Below are 22,596 nucleotides of genomic sequence, written 5' to 3'. Positions count from 1 at the left end.
ATCACTGAAAGAATTCTACTCGTACAACCACCACCAAATTTCAGCCAGCTTTCGGCGGAGCAACCAGTTACCGCTGACATGGGAACAGATAAAACTGGTAGGCTACAAGTCTTACTAGAATGTAGGTTCTGCAAACCAATCAATCAATAACACGATCGTTATTCTTCCAAGGATTCTCATTTAAGATTCCCGCACATTTCTACTACACTTTCGTATGGGATGTGGCCTCAGAATTATGACCTTAGCAGTGTGTTTCTCAGTTCGTTCGATGTCTTTCTGCAAGCCTACATGATTAAGAGTACAAACATCGAAACAGTACTCCAGAATTTGTCGCACCAGCGTAGTTTATGCGATTTCCTTTACAAATGCACTGCACTTTTCTGGTATGCTATTGCCATTCTTACACACTCAAGAAGACGTAGTTTTCTCGAAAGGCAATTCTTGCGTCAACTCTGCTGTTACATATGATGGATAGACAAAAGCTCATGCCACGCTCAGTACACGAAGTATGCGTGTACCCCCTGATGAATAATGTAATTATACCCTCAGGTGTTACAGATTACAGCAATGGAATGAAATGTATCACATAAACTTTTGTATCTTTTTAATTCAAAAATCTTTAAAAATAAATGTTTTAAGTACAAAATTAATGAAACCTTCCCTTAGAAAAATTTATGAAATGATTGTGCTGGTAAACTTCTTTCGTTATTTGATTTTCTAACAGCTGAGAGAAGATTCCATGTTTCGAATCCTGGCAGGGTCGCCATATGAAACATCCCCTTAGAAAAATTTATGAATTACTGTGCTGATAAACGTCTTAAGTTATTTGATTTTCCAACAGCTGAGCAGAACTGAACATATTCAGACGTTTCTCTCTTTACTTATTCTGATCAACACTAGAGTGACACACAATATTTTTAGCGCAACGCAATCTGACTTTCAATAATCCCTACAAAAGAATGGCCATGACTAATAATAACTTACACCTTTCATGAATCACTTAACTCATAAAATCTTCATTCCTCGAACTACTGCAATACAGCAAGCTCCAATACTTCCAGCTAAATAAAAGATTCTAACTACTGAAGGCACTAGCTACTGTAGTCATAGTTAGCAAATGAAAGATTTTGATAGAGGACAAACAATGTATTTGTTTCACCAGATAAAGAAAATTTGAACGTCCCTAAATAAAGAACGTGCGCTGAAGTATCAGAACCATACAGTTGCACTGTAATAGCGAAAACAAAATGACAATTCTCACAGGCTTTCAATAATGGACAATCTCTTGGACATTTTGGATCAATGTTTATTGACATGCGGTTCATCCTTGCAACAGACACCGACATGTATTTTGTTCTTAACATGATGTTGTTAGGACTGGTTAGTGAGATACCTCGTACAGATCTGTAGATGCAGATGAAGAGTGCCCTCCTTTGTAAGGGGAAGCAGACAGCCCATGGTCTTGACAACGAGCAACGGCTGACAACAGCAGCTCAACATCGACCACACTGACTATGCATGACGCAAGCCCATCACAACAGCCCCACCTCATGGCGTGAACGATTTCTTCATACAACATAACACCATTTCAATGTAGGAACGACGCAAAAGAACGGACACAAAGAACGCTGGCTCCTAGGTTGGTGTGCCTCTCGTTGCCCAACAGGATCAGTGCCAATAGATATTTTTAATGAAGACGATCAGCTAAATATGAAGACAAATGAACACACCAAAATCAGCGAGTAAGTCAGAAAGTGTCAAACACAGTTGAGATGACTGAAGTTGTATTGTTTCCTGTTTCACCAGCGTTCTCTTTTTTTAAATGAAATAAAGTAAAAAACATATACGAATTACACTATTGGCCATTAAAATTGCTACACCAAACATAAATGCAGATGATAAACGGTTATTCATTGGACAAATATATTATACTAGAACTGACATTTGATTTCATTTTCACGCAATTTGGGTGCATAGATCCTAAGAAATCAGTACCCAGAACAAACAACTCTGACGGTAATATCGGCCTTGATACGCCTGAGCATTGAGTCAAACAGAGCTTCGATGGCGTGTACAGATACAGCTGCACATGCAGCTTCAACACGATACCACAGTCCATCAAGAGTAGTGACTAGCGAATTGTGACGAGCCAGTTGCTCCGCCACCATTGAATAGACGTTTTCAGTTGGTGAGAGATCCGGAGAATGTGCTGGCCAGGGCAGCAGTCGAACATTTTCTATGTTCAGAAAGGCCCGTACAGGACCTGCAAAATGCGGTCGTGCATTATCCTGCTGAAATGTAGGGTTTCGCAGGAATCGAATGAAGGGTAGAGCCACGGGTCGTAACATATCTGAAATGTAACGTCAACTGTTCAAAGTGCCGTCAATGCGAACAATGGGTGATACGCCAGTATGGCGATGACGAATTCACACTTCCAATGTGCGTTCACCGCGATGTCGCCAAACACGGATGCGACCATCATGATGCTGTAAACAGAACCTGGATTCATCCGAAAAAACGACGTTTTGCCATTAGTGCACCCAGGTCCGTCGTTGAGTACACCATCGCAGGCGCTCCTGTCTGTGATGCAGCGTCAAGGGTAACCGCAGCCATGGTATCAGAGCTGATAGTCCATGCTCCTGCAAACTTAGTCGAACCGTTCCTGCAGATGATTGTTGTCTTGCAAACGTCCCCATCTGTTGACTCAGGGATCGAGACGTGGCTGCACGATCCGTTACAGCCATGCGGATAAGATGCCTGTCATCTCGACTGCTGGTGATACGAGGCCGTTGGGATCAGCATGGTGTTCCGTATTATCCTCCTGATACCACCGATTCCATATTCTGCTAACAGTCACTGGATCTCGACCAACGCGAGCGACAATGTCGCGATACGATAAACCGCAATCGCGATAGGCTACTATCCGACCTTTATCAAAGTTGGAAACGTGATAGTACGCATTCTTCCTCCTTACACGAGGTCTCACAACAACGTTTCACCAGGCAACGCCCGACAACTGCTGTTTGTGTATGAGAACTCGGTTGGGAACTTTCCTCAGGTGAGCACGTTGTAGGTGTCGCCATCGGCGCCAACCTTGTGTGAATGCTCTGAAAAGCTAATCACTTTCATATCACAGTATCTTCTTCCTGTCGGTTAAATTCCGCGTCTGTAGCACGTCATCTTCCTGGTGTAGCAATTTTAATGGCTGGTAGTGTATTTGTATTCATTCTTCCAGAGAATTATGAGTGATAAGTGACACTGTTATGTGATCATTAGTAGCGTAAACTGTTGTATTAGAGCCATAGGCGTTACCGTAGCCTCGGAGCAGCTGCTTGTCTGGAACTGACCATGTGGTTTAGCAAATTCCTGTTTGCAATAAGATAACTTCGTATAATGAGAACTTACATTCTTGAAACAGCATGTAGCTAGAGAGGTGACACCTAAATTAATCGCCTAGTACGCTTTTATTTACAACCTGATTTCAGTATGACCTAGAAATCGCGGCTAATAAGAACGTAATGAACATCTCACCTCGTTTTAACTCCCGCATCATACATTGTGTTACAGTAGTCAAAGGCAAAATAATTAGAATTGCAAGAATGTCAACAGCGCACAGTGTTATGGTGTAACCGTTCCAGTAGTGTCTCGAATTTGTGAATTTTTGAATTGTTTAGAGCTCTGCGATAATTTGTTATTACCAGCTATTGCCAAAATACATCTAATAATGATAAAATAAAATTTTACTGTAATTTTCTCGTATAATAATTTGTGCCACCTTAGTGCGAGCTTTTTTTAAAATGTAACCAATGGGCGTTTCCTTTGCAGATATCGAAGTAAAGATATAGTGTGAAAATTCGTTTCATCTATCAACTCAAGTCGTGAAGGACCAGTTTGCATTGCCTGTGCCCATGCTAGCTTCCGTTTGCATTCCTAATATATCTTACCGTTACTGGTGACATACTGTTTAACACAATGCTGGCTTCACTTCCCAATAGTCCCCCCATTCGGATCACTGGGAGGGTCTCCCGGGGGGCAGAATCATGAGAAAAAGAGTCAATAACCAACGAAAGGATAACGTTCTATGAGTCGGGGCGTGGAATGTCAGAAGCGTGAACGTGGTGGGGGAAGCTAGAAAATCTGAAACGGTACATACAAAGGACAGTCTAGATATAGTAGAGGTCAGTGAACTGAAATGAAAAGAAGACCAGGATTTCTGGTCAGATAAGTATAAGGTAACATCAACAGCAGCAGAAAATGCTGTAACGGATGTAGAGTTCATTACGAATAGCAAGGTGGGGCAAAGGGTGAGTTACTGTGAACAGTTCAGTGATAGGGTTGGTTCTTATCAGAACTGACAGCAAACCAACACCGATTGAGCCGTGCGCGGCTAGTGTTCATGCCGTTTATTGTTCGTTGTCTTCTCCTTATGGTACTGCACCCTCGTTTTCTTATTCGATTTACTGGCATCACTAAGTTCCTTCCTTACATGGCCGTGAGTGGCAGCAGCAACACTTATCAATAAGAGCACTGTCGTATTATCTTTGAAGTGCCCGCTAGTATTTCAGGGTCGTGGTGTGTCGGGAGTTCAGTCGGTGGACGGAGCACCAGTGAGGCGCGGACAGCCTGTACTTATCGACCGCTGGCCACACACATGAACTGTCCGACGGAAGGAGATTGGAGCGGGAACGACCTTCGGTTGGTCGTTCGGTTGGTCGCCTAATTGGGCGATGTGTATTTAGTATTTTGACCGTTCCTGGGCCTCGTCAGTTGGTCATTTTGCGGGACGTGGGCCGGTTCCTTCCTCGTGCAGGGATGTCGCCGATGGGCAAGAGTTACCTCTGCGTGGGTGGTCAAAGCCAGTATGCCCGGGTCGCCGTGTCTCAGAGTTCTGAACGGACATCGAGTTGAGTCGGCTTGGAGCTGCAGTGAGCTCCGGACGGCCAATGCTCGGCCGACTGTTGCCGACACTCATAACTTGAGTGGTCGTTCGGTCGGTCGTCTCATCGCACAACGTGTATTTGGTCGCCGACCACTGATGGAAACTCGGTGTGTGTGTGACTTATAATTTCTCCTTGTGTTCCACGGTGATTGGTTTTATGATTGTCGTAGTTCTTGGTGCAAGTGTTTACGTGGAACTGTGTGTAGCTTCTGTGATTTCCACTGAGCAGATGAATGCTGTCTGGGTACTAGAGTAGGCAGTCGGTCGGTTGGGACAGAGCAGCGAGTGTGTGTTTCCTCGCTGTGTTTATGCGGTTCGGCATGGCGCGTAGTTCTACAGCCTTGGTGTTAGTTTATATTTTTGTGTCGTTATTGTGCCTTGGCTGTATTGAAATGCCAATTATCAAGACGTAGCGCTGCTGCGATCTTCGTCCTCGCAGATTTTTTTGGTTGTCGTGCCGTTGGTCTGGTGGAAGGGAATTGATTAAGTTGTTGGTTGGATCGTCAGCCGTCCCTAGGTCGTGCTGAAATTTGGTTATTTAGTGTTACGCTTGGCTGCCTGTCTCACCTAAACTGTTGTTAGAGTTTCCTCCCCAAGCCGACCCTTGGAACACTTCTGAGCATCACTGTTTGTTGATTGTGATTGTCATTTTATTCGGTCGCAGGTAATGTCCCAGGCCTTCAGCCGTGTATTAATATTGTCTGTTTTATGTTTAGTAAATGGGCTTCAGCCGAACTTCATAACAACTTTTCAAGATTAGGCCTTCAGCCGTGTTTCTTTTAAAAATCTTGTTGCTCTGCATTTAGGCCTTCAGCCGCGTTTGTTTTCGAATCTGTGGCTTTAATACGTAAATCCTTGTCTGTAAAGTTTCTCTTTAATTATTTTTAATTCTTGAACCGGCCTTCAGCCATGTTCTGTAAATTTTTATCTTAAGGTAGTCTTTAATTAATTTTGGGTAATTGTTTGGGCTACGGTATGTTGATGATTTTCACTTATGGACCGTCTGACAGCAACTGAATAAAACACAATTTTAGTGCCATACGCGTTTCGCCTTTATTTTCTGCAAGGCATCATCAGTGGCAGGTTGCGTAGACACTTTCTTACATATTACGCTCCTGTTGCATTTTTGGTCTTGTTCTTCTTCCTATGAGCGCCAATTTGCTGTTTTTTCCGTATTCCACAGCACTATGGCTGTCAGACGGTCCATAAGTGAAAATCATCAACATACCGTAGTATCACGCGCAACTGAGGAGGACAGGACCACAAAAGTTGAAGAATTGTTTGGGCCTTCAGTCGACAAGATACTTAAAGTTTTCGTAAGATGTTCTTTATGTTGTACTGTGTAAAAGCTTATCTTTAAGGTCTCTCTTTGATTATGTAAAGAATTTTTTTTTTAAATTGGGGGGGTTTCAGCCGAAGAATAAACTTGAATTTTCCTTAATATGTCCTTTAGCCGGAATTTGTAAATGCTTAGCTTTTAAAGAATTTCCTTGGCTGATTTGAAATATTATTTCGGCCTTTATCCGAGAAGATATTGTAATTTTACTTAAGTAAGGCCTTCAGACGTTACTCTAAATCCTGGTGTTTGAAAAGCAATCATTTAAACTTATTCTGGAGAAGTTACTTGTTTCCGCAGCTGTGAACTGATCTTCGTTGTTTTAAAGAGAAAACTCTGCATTGGTTTGAGAAATAAAATTGTATATGTTTTTGTATAACTACCAGTAATTGACCTTGGCCCCTTCCTCAACCTCTGTCCTACGAAACCAGATTTGACCGACAACGATAGTTCAGGGATACATGCCGACGTCCCAAGCTGAAGATCAAGAGATAGAGAAAGTATTTGAGGATACTGAAATGGTAATACTGTACGTAAAGGGAGATGAAAATCTAGTGGTCAAGGGGGATTGGAATGCAGTTGTCGGAGAAGGAGTAGAAGAAAAGATTATAGTAGAATATGTGCTTCGGCAAGGAATGAGAGAGGAGAATGCCTAATTGAGTTCTGCAATAAATTTCAGCCAGTAACAGCGAATACTCTGTTCAAGAATCACAAGACGATGAGGTATACTTGGAATAGGCTGAGTGATACGGGAAGATATCAGTTAGATTACATCATGATAAGACAGAGATTTCGAAATTAGTTACCGGACAGTGCCCAGGAGAGTACCCAGGAGCAGATATAGACTAAGATTACAATGTAGTAGTGATGAAGAGTTGGCTGAAATTTTAGAGATTAGTCAGTAAGGATCACAGGCAAAGAAATGAGATACTAAAATACTAAGGAATGACGAAAAACGCATGAAGTTCGCGAAGGCTAAAGCAATAGGGAATAGCTCAGTAGGCAGTACAGTTGAAGAAAAATGGCTCTGAGCACTATGGGACTTAACATCTATGGTCATCAGCCCCCTAGAACTTAGAACTATTTAAACCTAACTAACCTAAGGACATCGCACAACACCCAGTCATCACGAGGCAGAGAAAATCCCTGACCCCGCCGGGAATCGAATCCGGTAACCTGGGCGTGGGAAGCGAGAACGCTACCACACGACCACGAGCTGCGGACTACAGTTGACGAGGAATAGACATCTCTAAAAAAAAGGCAGTCACAGAAGTTGGAAAGAAGAACACAGGTACATAGAAGGTAACTGCGAAGAAACCATGGATAACGGAAGAAATACTTCAGTTTAAAGAAGTAAGTACAAAATGTTCAGGGAAATTCAGGAATACGGAATTACTCGTCGCTGAGGAATGAAATAAATAGGAAGTGCAGGGAAGCTAAGACGAAATGGCTCCATGAAAAATGTGAAGAAAAAAGAAAATGATTGTCGGACGACTGACTCAGCATGTAAGGAAGCCAAAACAACCTTCGGTAAAATTAAAAGCAAGGCTGGTAAAATTGAAAGTGTAACTGGAATTCCACTGTTAAAAGCAGAAGAGAGAGCGGATAGGTTTGAAAGAGTATATTGAAGGCCTCTATGACGAGGAAGATATGTCTGAAGTGAGAGAAGAAGAAACAGGAGTCGATTTAGAAGAAATTAGGGATCCAGTATTAGAATTAGAATGTGAGAGAGCTTTGGAGGACTTAAGATCAACTAAGGCAAAAGGGATAGATAACTTTCCATCAGAATTTCTAACACCATTTCGGAAAGTGACAAGAAACCGACTGTTCTAGTTCGTGTGTAGAATGTATGTCTGGCGACATACTAGCTGAAATTTGCAAAAATATCATCTACACAATTCCTGACACTACTAGAGCTGCGAGGATTATCGTACAATCAGCTAAAGAACTCACGCATACAAGTTGCTGACAAGAACAATATGCAGAAGAGTGGAAAAGAAAACTGAGGATGTCTTAGATGACGATCAGTTTGGCTTTAGGGAAGGTAAAGGCACCAAAGAGGCAATTCTGACATTGCGGCTGATAATGGAAGCAAGGCTAAGGAAAAACAAAGAAACCTTCATAAGATTTGTCTACCTGGAAAAGGCATTCGATGACGTAAAATGGTGCGAGAGAGAGACGGGTAATATACAATATGTACAAACTACAAGAGGGGATAATGAGAGTGGACACCAAGAACGAAGTGCTCCGATTAAAAAGGGTTTGAGACATAGATGTAGACTTTCGCCCATACCGTTCAATCAGTACATCCAAGAAGCGATGATGGAAATAAAAGAAAGATTTAGGAGTGGAATTAAAGTTCAAGGTGAAAGGATATCAATTACACGATTCGCTGATGACATTTCTATCCTAAGTGAAAGTGAAGAAGAATTACATGATATGCTGAATGGTATGAACAGTCTAATGAGTAAAGAATATGGACTAGGACTAAATCTAAGAAAGACAAAAGTAATGAGAAGTAGCAGAAACGAGAACAGTGAGAAACTTAACATCGGGATTGATACTCACGAAGTAGATGGAGTTAAGGAATTCAACTACCTAGGCAGCAAAATAACCTATAAAGGACGGAGCAAGGAGGACATAAGAAGCAGACTAGCTAAGCAAAATGGGTATTCCTGGCCAAGAGAAGTCTATTAACATAAAACATAAGCCTTAATTTGAGAAAGAATTTTCTGAGAATGTAAGTCTGGAGCACAGCATTGTAGGGCCATGAAACATGGACTGTGGGAAAACCGGAGCAGAAGAGAATCGAAGCATTTGAGATGTGGTGCTACAGACGATTGTTGAAAATTAGGTGGATTGATAAGGAATGAGGAGGTGCAGAATCGTGGAGGAAAGGAATATGTGGACAACACTGACAAAGGGAAGGGACAGGACGGTAGGACATCTGTTAAGACATCAGGGAATGACTTCTATGGTGCTAGAGGGAGCTGTAGAGGGCAAAGACAGAGATTGGAATATATCCAGCAAAGAATTGAGGACGTAGGTTGTAAGTACTACTCCGAGATGAAGAGGTTGGCACAGGAGAGAAATTCGTGACGGGCCGCATCAAACCAGTCAGAAAACTGGAAAACAAGTAAAAAAAAAAAAAAAAAAAAACTTTACTTCCTTACTTGTGCACAGGTTGTGAAGCCTCCGACGTAAGGTAATGGAAAGGATATTTTAATATAAAAAAAAAAAAAAAAACTTTACTTCCTTACTTGTGCACAGGTTGTGAAGCCTCCGACGTAAGGTAATGGAAAGGATATTTTAATATGCAAAGTGGATGGTTGATCTGATGTTTTTCGACTTCACCAATCCCCATAATTCTAACTGATAAGTATTATTTCACTACTTTCCTTGCTTTTAGTGAAAATATTACGATAACATATTCGTTACGAAAATTTTTAGTCACAGTTGTGGATGTCCCGCAAAGAGTATGTTATATTCAGAAGTATTTAGTGCCATTTGTGATTTTTATGTGTTATGTATGTGTATATGTGTGTGTGAGTATGAGGGGAGGGGGGAGGAAGATGGAAAAGAAGAAAGGAGGGAAGAGAGAAAAGTGGTGGAAGCACTGAGAAGTGGAGAGAGTGGGAGAGGAAAGGTAGAGAGAAGAGGCTGGAGAAGAAGAGAAACCTGGAAGAGTAAGAGGGGGAGAAAGGAAAGAGTGTGGTTGGAAGAGGAAGTGAGGGAGGGAAGTAAGAGATGAATGTGACTGAAGTGACAGTGGAGAAAGAGAGGATAGCTGTAGAGCGGGTGCGGGGGGGGGGGGGGGGGTTGAGCTAAGGGCCGAATAGGGAGAAATGAGCAAAGAGCAAGAGCGAGATTGGGGAAGATAAATGACAGTCTTTTAATGACCTATCATCATCGGTATTTCAACATTTTATCTAGTGATTTGGAAGCTAATTATCTAATCTTTCAAAGTCATAACCCAAAATATCTTCACCATAATGCAAAATTTTTGAGAAATGCATAGTTATCAGGTCTCTGTACTGAACTGTATACTCAGACTATTTCAGTTTCGATTTAAGAAAGTGCAGTGGATCACAGGTGAGATACACCTAAAGTAATAAATTATCGCAGTCAGCAAAGGAGAGAGAGCAGGTTTTTATGGAGTACACGTTTCAACACATGTCTGGTATAGGGTGAGTGTTTTTATCTTGGGACAGTGAAATATCTAAGAACCTACACTATGATCAAAAGTATCCGAACACCTGGCTAAAATGACTTACAAGTTTGTGGCGCCCTCCATCGGTAATGCTGGAATTCACTATGGTGCTGGCCCACCCTTAGCGTTGATGACAGCTTCCACGCTCGTAGGCAAACGTTCAAACAGGTGCTGGAAGGTTTCTTGGGGAATGGCAGACCATTCTTCATGGAGTGTTGCACCGAGGAGAGGTATCGATGTCGCTCAGTCAGACCTGGCACAAAGTTGGTATTCCAAAACATCCCAAAGGTGTTCTATAGGACTCAGGTCAGGTCTCTGTGCAGGCCAGTCCATTATGGAGATGTTACTGTCGTGTAGCCACTCCACCACAGGCCGTGCATTATGAACAGTTGCTCGATCATGTTGAAAGATGCAATCACGATCCGTGAATTACTCTTCAACAGTGGGAAGCACTAAGATGCTTAAAACATCAGTGTAGGCCTGTGCTCTGACAGTGCCATGCAAAACAACAAGGGCTGCAAGCCCCCTCTGTAGTAACCAAAACCAACTGCACGAACGCCTTGGGCTGTGGATCGGAGCCGCCAGGCGGGGAAGCTGCCGGCGGTGGAGCACGCACCACTGGGTAAACACAAGGACGAGTTGGATGACAGACCAACGACAACTGACAACAACCGACCACGACCGACCATGACCGACACAACAAGGAAGAGAGAAACAAAGGAGGCTTGTGGAAACCACAAAAGCAAACACCAAACACCAACAGCAAATCCACTCGGAACCAGAGCAGGGCAAATGTCAACAATGAGCAACGACCAGAACGCAGTACCGCCGGGATAGAAACGAAATCCAGAGCGAGTACCAGACTGACCGGACAAGGTTTTTTTTTCTTTTCTTTATTGTGATTTCATTCCCCTGCCCCATATGGGCAGGGGTGGGCTGTCAGCAGCACAATCCGCCGCTCATCAGCCGAGTGACACGACAACTAAAACAAGAATAAAGTGATACATACATAAGGACATAAAAAACGGCAAGATAAAACAGAGTAAGGGGAGAAAATGGAGGTAAAAATACACGGACATGGAGACGTTCATGGGGGACAGTTAAAAAGTCACCAGAAAGTTAAAAAACACAGTTGGCGATTCTTAAAACACAGAGAAGACACTGAATGCACATGCACAGGTTAAAGGTCGGCCACAGTATTAAAAACACTTCGGAACAACACACTTAAAACCCACTTGGAGCACACACGACAAAGAATAAAACTGCCAGGTGGGACCTGCCGAGGGAAAGGTCAGAGAGGATGGAAAAGGAGGGGAGAGCATGGGGCAGCTAGGGAAGCGACGGGATGAGGAGAGGAGGGGCATCAGTGGGTTCACGAAGAGGCAAGAGACATGTGGGGTGGGAGAGGAAAAGGGAAGATAGAGCAGGAGGGAGCGCAGAGACACTGAAAGGAGGCACAAGAGATGGAGGGGGAGCAGAATGGGGAAGCCGCTCAGGAGGAGGTAGGGGGAGGAGAGGGAGCCCTGAGGAGGAGGCAGGAAGATGGGGTTACAGTTGGTAGGAAGGGTAGATGTCAAGGCAAAGCTCATCATCCGGGAGGGGTAGACAGTGGAAATTGTGTTGGGAAAGGAGATGGAGGATGTGGAGATGGAGAGAGGGTGGGACACAACGGTAAAGGTGCGGCAACTGGTTAGGGGTGGAGAGGAAGGGAGACACCAGAGAGTGAGGGAGAACAAGGCGGCGGACAATATATAGTGTGCGGATGTGTTCAAGGAAAAGGAGAAGGTGGGGGAAGCGGATGAGGTCATAGAGGATGCGTGGGGGGGACGGAAGGCGGATGCAGAAGGCGAGGCGGAGTGCATGGCGTTCGAGGATTTGGAGGGCTTTATAGAACCGGGGATGGGCGGAATTCCAAGCGATACTGGCATAACAAAGGATGGGGCGGATCAAGGATTTGTAGGTGTGAAGGATGGTGGAAGGATGCAGACCCCACGTCCAGCCAGACAGGAGTTTCAGGAGGCAGAGGCAGTTGTGAGCTTGGTTTGGATGGTAAGGAGATGGGGAGTCCAGATGAGGTGGCAGTCGAGTGTGAGGCCAAGGTATTTGAGGGTAGGAGTGAGGTGGATAGGATGGCCATAAATGCTGAGTTAGAAATCATTGAGGCAGAAGGAGCAGGTGGTGAGGCCTATGATGATCACCTGGGTCTTGGGGGAATTAACACGGAGGAACCACTGGTTGCACCAAGCGGTGAATTGGTCAAGGTGGGTTTGGGGGTACGTTGGGACTGTTGAAGGGTAGAATAAAGGGCTAGGAAGGCGGTGTCGTCAGCGAACTGGAGAAGATGAACAGGAGGGGGAGGTTTGGGCATATCAGCAGTCTACAGGAGATAGAGGAGAGGGGAAAGGACAGAAACTTGGAGCACGCCGGCAGAGGGGTAGAAAGTAAGGGAGTTGGAATTGTGGACAGTCACATAAGTGGGACGATGGGAGAGGAAGGAAGCAACAAGACAGACGAAGTTGATGGGGAGAGCATAGGTCTGGAGTTTGAAGAGGAGCCTGGGATGCCAGACACGGTCATAGGCGTTCTGGAGATCAAGGGAAACAAAGATAGCGGAGCGACGGGAGTTAAGTTGGAGGGAAAGAAGATTGGTAACGTTAAGGAGCTGGTCGTCGGCGGAGAAGGAAGGCCAGAAGCCACATTGGGTAAGAGGAAGTAGGCAGTGCTGGTTAAGATGGCAGTGAATATGGTGAGAGAGGATGGCCTCGAAGACCTTACTGAACATGGAGGTGAGGCAGATTGGACGATAGGAAGAGGTATCAGGGGGGGGGGTTGTTAGGTTTAGGGAACAGCAGGACACAGCAAGTCTTCCACAGTTAGGGGTAAAATCCAGTGGAGAGGAGGACATTGTACAGGGTAACAAGGACAGACAGGAAGAATGGAGGGGATTCCTTGAGGTGATGGTAGGTGACGCCATCATGAGCAGGGCAGTGTTGCATTTGGAGCAGAGGATGAGTGTGATGTCTTGTGTGGTGATGGGAGTGTTGATGTCTGAGGGGGGTAACCAATCCAAGTACTGGAAGCTAGGGGCGAAGAGGGAGTAATCAAAATGGGGAATGTCAGGAATGGAGAAGACCTTGGATAGGTGTGAAGCAAAATGGTTAGCCTTACTGAGGTTCTCAGGAAAGGGTCGATCTTCATGGAGGATGGGGTAATGCGGGGTGGGATGGCTACCAGTAAGGCAGTGGAAGGCTGACCAGTACTTGGAGGAGTTGACAGGGAGGGTGGGGTTGAGGCGTGTGCATGTCTGGCGCCAGTCCCAGCATTTCTTTGCTGTAAGGAGGTTCCAGATATGTCGCTGTAATTGCGGGTGAGAGTACCCCGGTCACGAGTGCAGAGGAAGAAGCAGTAGAGCCTGTGGGATTCACGCAGAAGAAGGACAGCCTGTGGAAGAAGCGTAGGGTGGTGAGGGTGGAGGAGTTTGGTAGGGACATGAGCCTCCACAGCGTCAGTGATGATCTTCTGAAGGAAGGAAGAGGCATGGGTGATGTCATCAGGGTGGTGAAAGGTGAGGGGGGTGGCTTTCGACCTGTAAGGCAATGGATTCTCGGTAGGCATCCCAATTGGCACGGTGGTAGTCATGGACAGATTTTGGAGGGGCAGGGGGGCAGGTGGCTGCAGTGGCAGGACGGGTTGAGGAGATGGTGAGAAGGACAGGGAGATGGTCACTACTGACGAGATCGAGGACATCAACGGCAATGCGACCAAGGAGGTTGCGGGAAGCGAGGATAACATTGGGGGTGGAGTTACTTTCAGGACGGGTGTGCTGTGGGAGAGGAACAAGGTCACCATGGAGGGTGGCAAGGAACTGATGCCACCGCCGAAGGGTGGCAGGGTCACGGCTGTGGATGTTGAGGTCAACGGCGATCACATAGGTGGAGAAGGTACGGTCAAGATGGGCAATGAAGTCAAAGGGGAGAGGAGCTGCGGGGCGAATATAGATAGCGGCACAGGTGACAGTGAGGGAGGGAAAAAAGAGGCTGAGGAGAAGTTGTCCGGTTGGGTCATTGAGGAGGGGTTGTGGCCGGACAGGGAGATGCCTGAGGTGGCCGATAGCGACCCCACCTCGAGCTAGGGGAAGGGATTGTCAGTGTGGTGAAGGAGATAAGGGGAGATGCGGACCACATGGTGGGGTTGGAGGAAGGATGAAGGAGTCAACCTGGTGCTGGGAGAGGGTATGCATGAAGAGGTATTTGTTTGCAGGGAGGGAGCGAATGTTGAGGTAGAGGAGACGATACTGTTGCCGAGCCATGGCGCTGGGTGTGGGAAGGGTGTGTGAAGAGGAGAGAGGGTCTTAAACGAGGGTGTCTAGGCGGGTGAAGGTAAAGTGGGCCTGGTTGTGGGAGTATGTGGCGTAGGTGTTTAAGTGGAAAACAGAGCGGGCAGCGAGGGAAATCTGCTGGAAAAAAAATGGTTCAAATGGCTCTGAGCACTATGGGACTTAACATCTATGGTCATCAGTCCCCTAGAACTTAGAACTACTTAAACCTAACTAACCTAAGGACATCACACAACACCCAGCCATCACGAGGCAGAGAAAATCCCTGACCCCGCCGGGAATCGAACCCGGGCGTGGGAAGCGAGAACGCTACCGCACGACCATGAGCTGCGGGCAATCTGCTGGAGTGTGTGGGGGCGCTGGAAGGGGTGGATGTTCTGCAGGACGACAGTGAGGAACCGGATGATGTCTTCTGCTGTAGGGGGAGGGCGGAGGGAATTGTTAGGGTGGATAGGTGGGTCAATGGGGCGAACGGGGACAGTGAGTTCAGGGTTGGTGGGAGGGGGCTTGGCTTTGCATTTGGAGGAATAGGTGGGGTGAGGTTCATTGCAGGTGTTGCAGGATGGAGGGGAGGCGTGGTTGGGACACTGTTTGAGGAAGTGGGAGGCTTTACAATGGGGGCAGGTGGGTGGGTTCTTGCAGTTTTGGGTGAGGTGGTCATTGTACAGAAGACAACGCTGGCAGCGATAGGATTGAGGAGGGGAATGGGACGGGTCAACAGGGTGGCGGCGGTTGAAAATCAGGGCTCCCTCCATGAGGAGGTGGTCGATGGAGGAGGTGGACTCTGTAAATATACGCATGAGGAAAGTAGGACCAGAGGAGTTATAAATACGGTGGGCGGAGTGGACTTCCAGGGCGGGGTGGGCATTCAGTTCTGCCAACACCTCAGCCTCCATGACCACAGGGCTGAGTTTTGTGATGACGGCAGTGAGGGTTGGGGGACGACGAGGCGGTTGGTGCTGATGAGGAGAGGAGGATGTAAGGAATGGGGTGAGGGATGCATGGGGCCCAAAGGTGATGTGAGGAAGGCGCTGGAGGAGATCAGTATGCAAGGATGGAGAGGGAGACTTGATGACAACAGAGTCTCTGCGAGGGATAAGTTGGGTGTTGGGTGCACTGGGGATTTACTTCCGGATTTCAAGGGTGAGGGTGCAAGCATCCAGGAATTTCGGATCAGGGTTGGCTAGGACAAAGGTATACAGGGAGGGGGCTGGAGAGGATGGAGGTGGGGTGGTATCCATAGTGGGGTCAGTGGGAGGTGGGGTGGGCAGTGGCTTTTTGGATGAGGGAGGAGAGGAGAGGTCGCCACTGGGCCGTTTGGAAGATTTTTTGACGGGTGTTGCTTTGGAGGAGGGATGAGGGACTGGATGGATGGGGAGGTGGTGGGAGACAGGGCCTTCCTGTGAGGCAGTAGCACTGGATGAGAGGGTAGAGTGCTCTGTGGCGGCGACTGTGGCGCGGCGGTCGGCGACTCGGGCATGGGAACCAGTGGTATTTGCAGGGGGGAGAGGGGTAAAGTTGTCTCGGCGGGCGACAGGAGCGGGAGGGTGGGTAGGAGCAGGGGCAGAGGCAGGAGCAGCAGCAGGTGCAGTAGCAGGGGTTGGAGCAGGAGTGACATACAGGTAGGGATAAAGTGATGGAGAGGGGATAGATAGAGAGGAGACTGTGAGTAGGGGAGGTGGATGAGACTGGTTAATCCCAGAGGAAGCACTCCATTACGTTTCAGTGGGGGCAGGTGAAGGGGAGGTGTAGATGATGGTGGTAGTTGGGGCGTCCATGACTGCTGGCAGCAGCGAACACCAAGAGCGGGCGGCAGCGGCAGAAGAAGCAGCGACCAGGCGGCGGCGGCGGCGGCGGCGGCGGCGGCGTGCAGACGAGCAACAACACGACAGGCACGGCTGGGGCTTTTCCACGTCGAAGATACACCCTGAGAGTAGCCCAGGCACTGCGAGTCCTCGATGAGGAAGTGAGGGAATCCAACCCTCAAAAGCGCTGGACTAGGGCAGAGGGGGTCCCTATATACGAAACCGGAGGGAGCGGCTATTGGCCGCTGTCTGCACGTGGCGTAGTGGTGGCGCCCTCGCTGCGCGAGAGCCGCTGCCCGGAATAGCCACCGGGGAGGCGGAGCCCTCTATGGGCTGACCACGTCCATTTGTTCTGGCGCGTGTTCGACTTCTGCGGTGGAAGGTACTAGACCCTCCGTGAAAAACACGGCCACACCATAACACCACCGCCTCAGAATTCTAGTGTTGGCACTACACACGCTGGCAGATGACGTTCACTGGGCATTCGCCATACCCACACCCTGCCATCGGATCGCCACATTGTGTACCGTGATTCGTCATTCCATACAACGTTTTTCCACTGTTCAATCGTCCAATATTTACGCTCCTTACACCAAGCGAGGCGTCGTTTGACATTTACCGGCGTGATATGTGGCTTGGAATCTACGGGAAAAAATACATAACTTCTATGTATAGCACTTCCCTCATTGCGTATAGGCGGCGGAGGAGTCGACAAGTAACACAACTAAGTTTAAAAACGGTATTATATAGACAAAAATGCATTGGACCAAAAATATGGAAACCGACGTGTGTGGCAAACGACATAGTGTTTTGCAGTTTCCTCCGTGTATTTGTTTTATTCATTCATTCGTTAGTTGACTTGATGTTACTGCGAGCACGTCGACCCTCATTGCTTCAGTACGTTCCTTCACTACCTGACGGCCGCCGACCACTAAAGTGATGCATCACAATCCTGCTGAGCGCGAAGAAACGAGATGTATGGCGTCAAACATTGAAATGGTAGCGTCGTTCCTCTTTCACATTTCCTTTGCAAAATTTAGACACCAAGCTACTATCGGTCGTTTTTCCTGTGATACACTCAAAGCCCACGGAGCGAAATATGGATGAGTCATAGTTATTCATTTATTCTTTTGCACATCCTATCCTGTGTTCTCATACTCCTTTTTACATCTGTATTGTGTGTTAGGTTATTTTCAGGTGTCTGAGATGAGTGTGGTACTCTGTGTGTCTGCCTGTGATTGTGTCGTCTGCTACATGTGGGAGCGGATGTAATGGATTTTGCCACTGTACCAGCTTTAGACCACCACCCTTGGGTGTCAAAGATGCTAACGGAAATGCAGATGCAGTTTGCCATGGTTGGGTGCCCTTTGGAAGTACAGCTCTCCCTTCCACAAAAACCTGAAGGACAGCGCATCTTCGAGAGCGCCATGTTAAGCACTCGGACGCTGACTGAAGACTGAAATGCATTTTGTATGTGCTTCGAATGCTGGTGCTATATGTGAGATCTATAGGATAAATTAGCTACTGATCCGTTGCTTTCAGAGAGAATGCTTGCAGGAACTAAAATGGGATTTTGTTTTGTTATTTGATGTTAGGCTTTTCAGCTAGGAAAGATTTACTTAATTAAGTCTTCTTCTTGATGACGAAGGTGAAATCAAACGTGTGGGTAGAGTTAAGTTTGAATTATTTGTTCTGCGTGGTGGAATAAGTCCTAGATTTAATCTGGGTGTGAAATATTTCGCTCGGGCAATCACGATTTCACGATAAATAATGGATTACTGTGGTTCCAGTAGACCTCGTGAAGGCTGCGTGCTTGTTCCGTATTAGTTCAAGTTAGGATGCATAGCACTAAGTATTGCTTATGGAGTAATTGTTGGGCAGACGATCACGATTTTTTGGTAACTGAGCCGTTGCCTCTAGCGGTTCATGTGGTCATCAGCCGCAAGACCAGTGGTAACGTATTGTGTTTACACTGCATTCTGTAAGTTTCTTTTCATGTGTGGTTATAAGTTTTACAGCTTGCAAGTGACTTATTCCTATCTCCCAGGAACGGACACATGGTAAGTAAATGCCATTGCGCTCACAGCCGTAGACGGGCATCGCGCGAGGCAATGTGAAGCGCTGTTCCTGCGGCACGCAAATACTGATAGTGATCGAGCTTGGGATACTTAAGAAAAAATTTGTGTGAAGATTATTCAGCCAGGGTGACAACAAGTTGCGTGAGATAGGTAGAGCGGAGTTGGCCAGCTGGTCGAACCCACTACAAAATGTGCGAAAGCATCACTCTTGACTGTGTCAGTTTCAGAATTTATAGCATGTGAAAGAACTTGTATCAGGAAAAATTTTTGTTGAACCTCCAAAGTTGATCACTGGAAGTGGATTACTGTTCTGTGGGGACTCATGGAATGTAAGCTCTTTGGTTATGTTTACAGTAATACGTACTATGTTTTATTAATATTTAACTAGAAGAAATTTCAATGCAAGATTCAGTACGAGTATGTGAGAATGTCTGTAAGGGTGTAGGAAAGAGTTAACAATCCCAATCAGTTAAGAATTTGGGCACGTCCTTACCAATATTCCCATGTACAGTTACCATTTGTGTATGAGAACACTTTGGTTGTATTTGAAAGTGTTCGGTAGCAATAGATGATGAACCTGTTATGTTAACTTCTAGCAATAGTTCCATGTCCTCTCCAAGATTAGATTATTATTCTGACACATTCTTTCCATGCAAAATTTAGGTAGCTTTCAAGATGAATAAATTGTCGTGTTCTTCAGAACGAGATGAGTTTGGCGTCTATAATATCTGTTCCCTGGTCACAATATACCCTTTCCCATCATTTTTGTCGCGCCCTCCGACGCTGCTCAAGGTCCCAGAATTCAGTTGCTAGTACGTAAGATTTTTGAGTACATAAGTGGGATGTGGACGTCGTATTTATTCAGTGACTCACTGACCATTACCATTATTGCTTCATTTGTTTTCCTTGATAGCGTTATCCGTTGCATAACTAAATGGGATTGTATAATAAGATAGGACCGGTGTTTCTCCACACGAAAGTCAGTATTTTGATGGGAGCACATCGCTGAGCGTACGTCTACTACCTAGGGGAGATGCTCCCAGATACATTAGCGTGGTGGACTATAAGCTGCGGTAGGAACTGATACCAGCGAATTAATTGACCATTCACCAATGTAAAACCAATAATTGCAAACGCATAACGATATCATTTGACCGGAATAAGAAGGGTAGTCACCTCTCAACATGAACGAATCTCATTGCGACACTGCCCATAACTCTTTCACCCACTGGACGGCATTTCATCGTCCTGCTGGAAACAATCCTGTTCCCTCCTACTCCGTACTGCCTGATAATCATCCCCTAACTAACAACCTAACCAAAGCCAGCCACTTCGCATCCTACTTCGCTAACGCCTTCACCACCCCTGACGATCCCACATCGATTAATTTTCATTCCCAACAGTCCCTGTGCGCACCAATGACTCTCTCCCACCTCTCGCTCCTGCCTTACAGTACATTGACAACATACCACAGCACAAGACATTCAACAGATACTCTACAACAGACGCAACGCCGGCCAGAGTGGCCGAGCGGTTGAAGGCGCTACAGTCTAGAACTGCACGACCGCTACGGTCGCAGGTTCGAATCCTGCCTCGGGCATGGATGTGTGTGATGTCCTTAGGTTAGTTAGGTTTAAGGAGTTCTAAGTTCTAGGGGACTTATGACCACAGCAGTTGAGTCCCATAGTGCTCAGAGCCATTTGAACCATTTGAACAAACGCAACACTACTCCCACGACTCCATAACCTACAGACACCTGAAAGAATGCCGCCTCTCCTGCCTGGAGACCCTAGTCACCTTTAACAAAATAATCTCACACAAGAGTTTGTATCCCGACCCGGGGAAAACCTCTTGAAGCCAATTGTTCCTCAAACCTAATAAGCTTGGCACTGATACCTCCCCCTAGCATCCCATCTTTATCACCTACATGTTTAATAAGTTTCTGATTCTATTCTATACCGACGTATCCATAAACACCTATAACGAAACCTATCCATTCCTGTCCATCAATGTGACATCCGTTTCAATTTCTCTTCCGATGGCCATCTCCTGTAACTTCCTCATCTTCTATACCGTCAAATCAACAACTGCTAATCCCCAATTTTTGTCTCCCTTGATCTTGAAAAAGCATACGACCGTGTATGGCATTCGATCTTCTGTTAAAGCTTCATACCTGTGCAGTTCCCATAAATTATGACCATCCGATCGCATCCCTTCCCTCTCACCGACCGTCTTAGGTCACCATCAACAGCACCAACTTCTGTGCCTTCCATCTCACTGTAGCTGTACCCCAATGATCTGTACTCTCTCCTTCCCTGTATTTCCTCTTCACCGCCTATACCCTCTGTTCCTCTCCTCCAGTATGTTGATGACTCTTTCTTCCTCGATCTCTACTCCACCCTACAGAAATCCCAACTATTCCTCCAGATCCAATGCAATCACTTCACCTCTTGATGCAACCAGCAGCTTTCCAAAAGCAACGGAAACCAGTGGCTCCTCAAAATCAACCCCACCAAAACCCAGGCAATAATTCTAAGCCGAGGCACCCAAAACTTCCGCCTCCACAACTTTTACCATTTACGGTCGTCCTATCCAGTTAACTAACACATTAAAAAACTTCGGACTAACACTCGACCGCCAACTAACATGGAAGCCCCACTTACCAACATTTCAACAGAAAGCCCACAATAGACTACAACTACTAGCTGCTCGAACATGGTGACTGCCACCTTCTGCTATCCTCCACATCATGAAATCCCTCATCCGACCCATTCACTGATATGCAAACGTAGCATGCACATCAACTTCTCCGATTTTTATCACGGCCTATAGATTCTCGAACGTCATACGTTTCGCCTTGTCTTAAGGATCTGCTCACCCTCACCTAGATGAATCTTCTACCAACGTATAAAATTCCTCACACTATTCTTCCATCTGTCTTCTCTATGTCCTACTGTCTTTCTGCTGTGTAAACCATTCATTTCTTCTATTGCCATGTACAATTTTGTAATATATTTTAAAAACGTTCCAATAATTTGGCTGAAGAGTGGCAAATTGTGTCCACAAACAGCCGATCCCCCCTCCCCTCCACCCCCTGTTCCCGACGATATGGGGCGAGAGGGATGTGATACATAATCTGCCTTCGTTATTAGGTAGACAGCAGGCTTTTGAAATAGTACACATTTGTGGAGAAAATGGCAGCGATATGAGGATAAAAAATTTAAAACATATTATAAAGCTGGATATGGCAGTTTACAAAATGAATGTTTTATATAAAAAAAGACATAGATTCAGTTGGATAACTGAAAATGTAAATGGTGGATTTGTTGATTGAGTAAAAGATTGCCACAGATGAAATCGTAATTAAATGTTTCACTAGAGATAACAGACAGAGGGACAGTTGAGTTGCATAAAGAAAAAAAGTAAAAAGACGGTGTGTTCAATGATTAAGATAAAGACATACATAGTAAAATGATGAGTGGGCCTAGACTGCCAGAAAGAGAGAAGTTGGGGTAGTGCGTAAGAGGGTGTTTGTGTGGGCAGACGTGTGGAGGAGGAATTCGGGAGAGTGAAAAGGGAGCCACTCTGGACTAAGCCTTAGCATGTGAATGGAGAGAAATGGAGAGGAAGGAAGAGCTGACTGGGTGAGGTGAGGTAGATTCTTGGGGTGGGTTCTTCTAGATCTACATCTCCATCTACATAGACACTCCGCAAGCCACCGACGGTGCGTAGCGTAGGGTACCCTGTGACACTACTAGTCATTTCTTTTCCTGTTTCACTAGCAAATACAGTGAGGGGAAAACGATTGTCTACATGCCTCTGTACGGTTCCTAATTTCTCGTATCTTATCTTCGTGGTCCCTTCGGGCAATGTTTGTTGGCTGCAGCAGAAT

This window comes from Schistocerca americana, chromosome 6 (genome assembly GCF_021461395.2).
Source record: "Schistocerca americana isolate TAMUIC-IGC-003095 chromosome 6, iqSchAmer2.1, whole genome shotgun sequence".
NCBI classification, from domain to species: Eukaryota; Metazoa; Arthropoda; class Insecta; order Orthoptera; family Acrididae; genus Schistocerca; species Schistocerca americana.
This window is presented reverse-complemented; position numbering follows the sequence as displayed.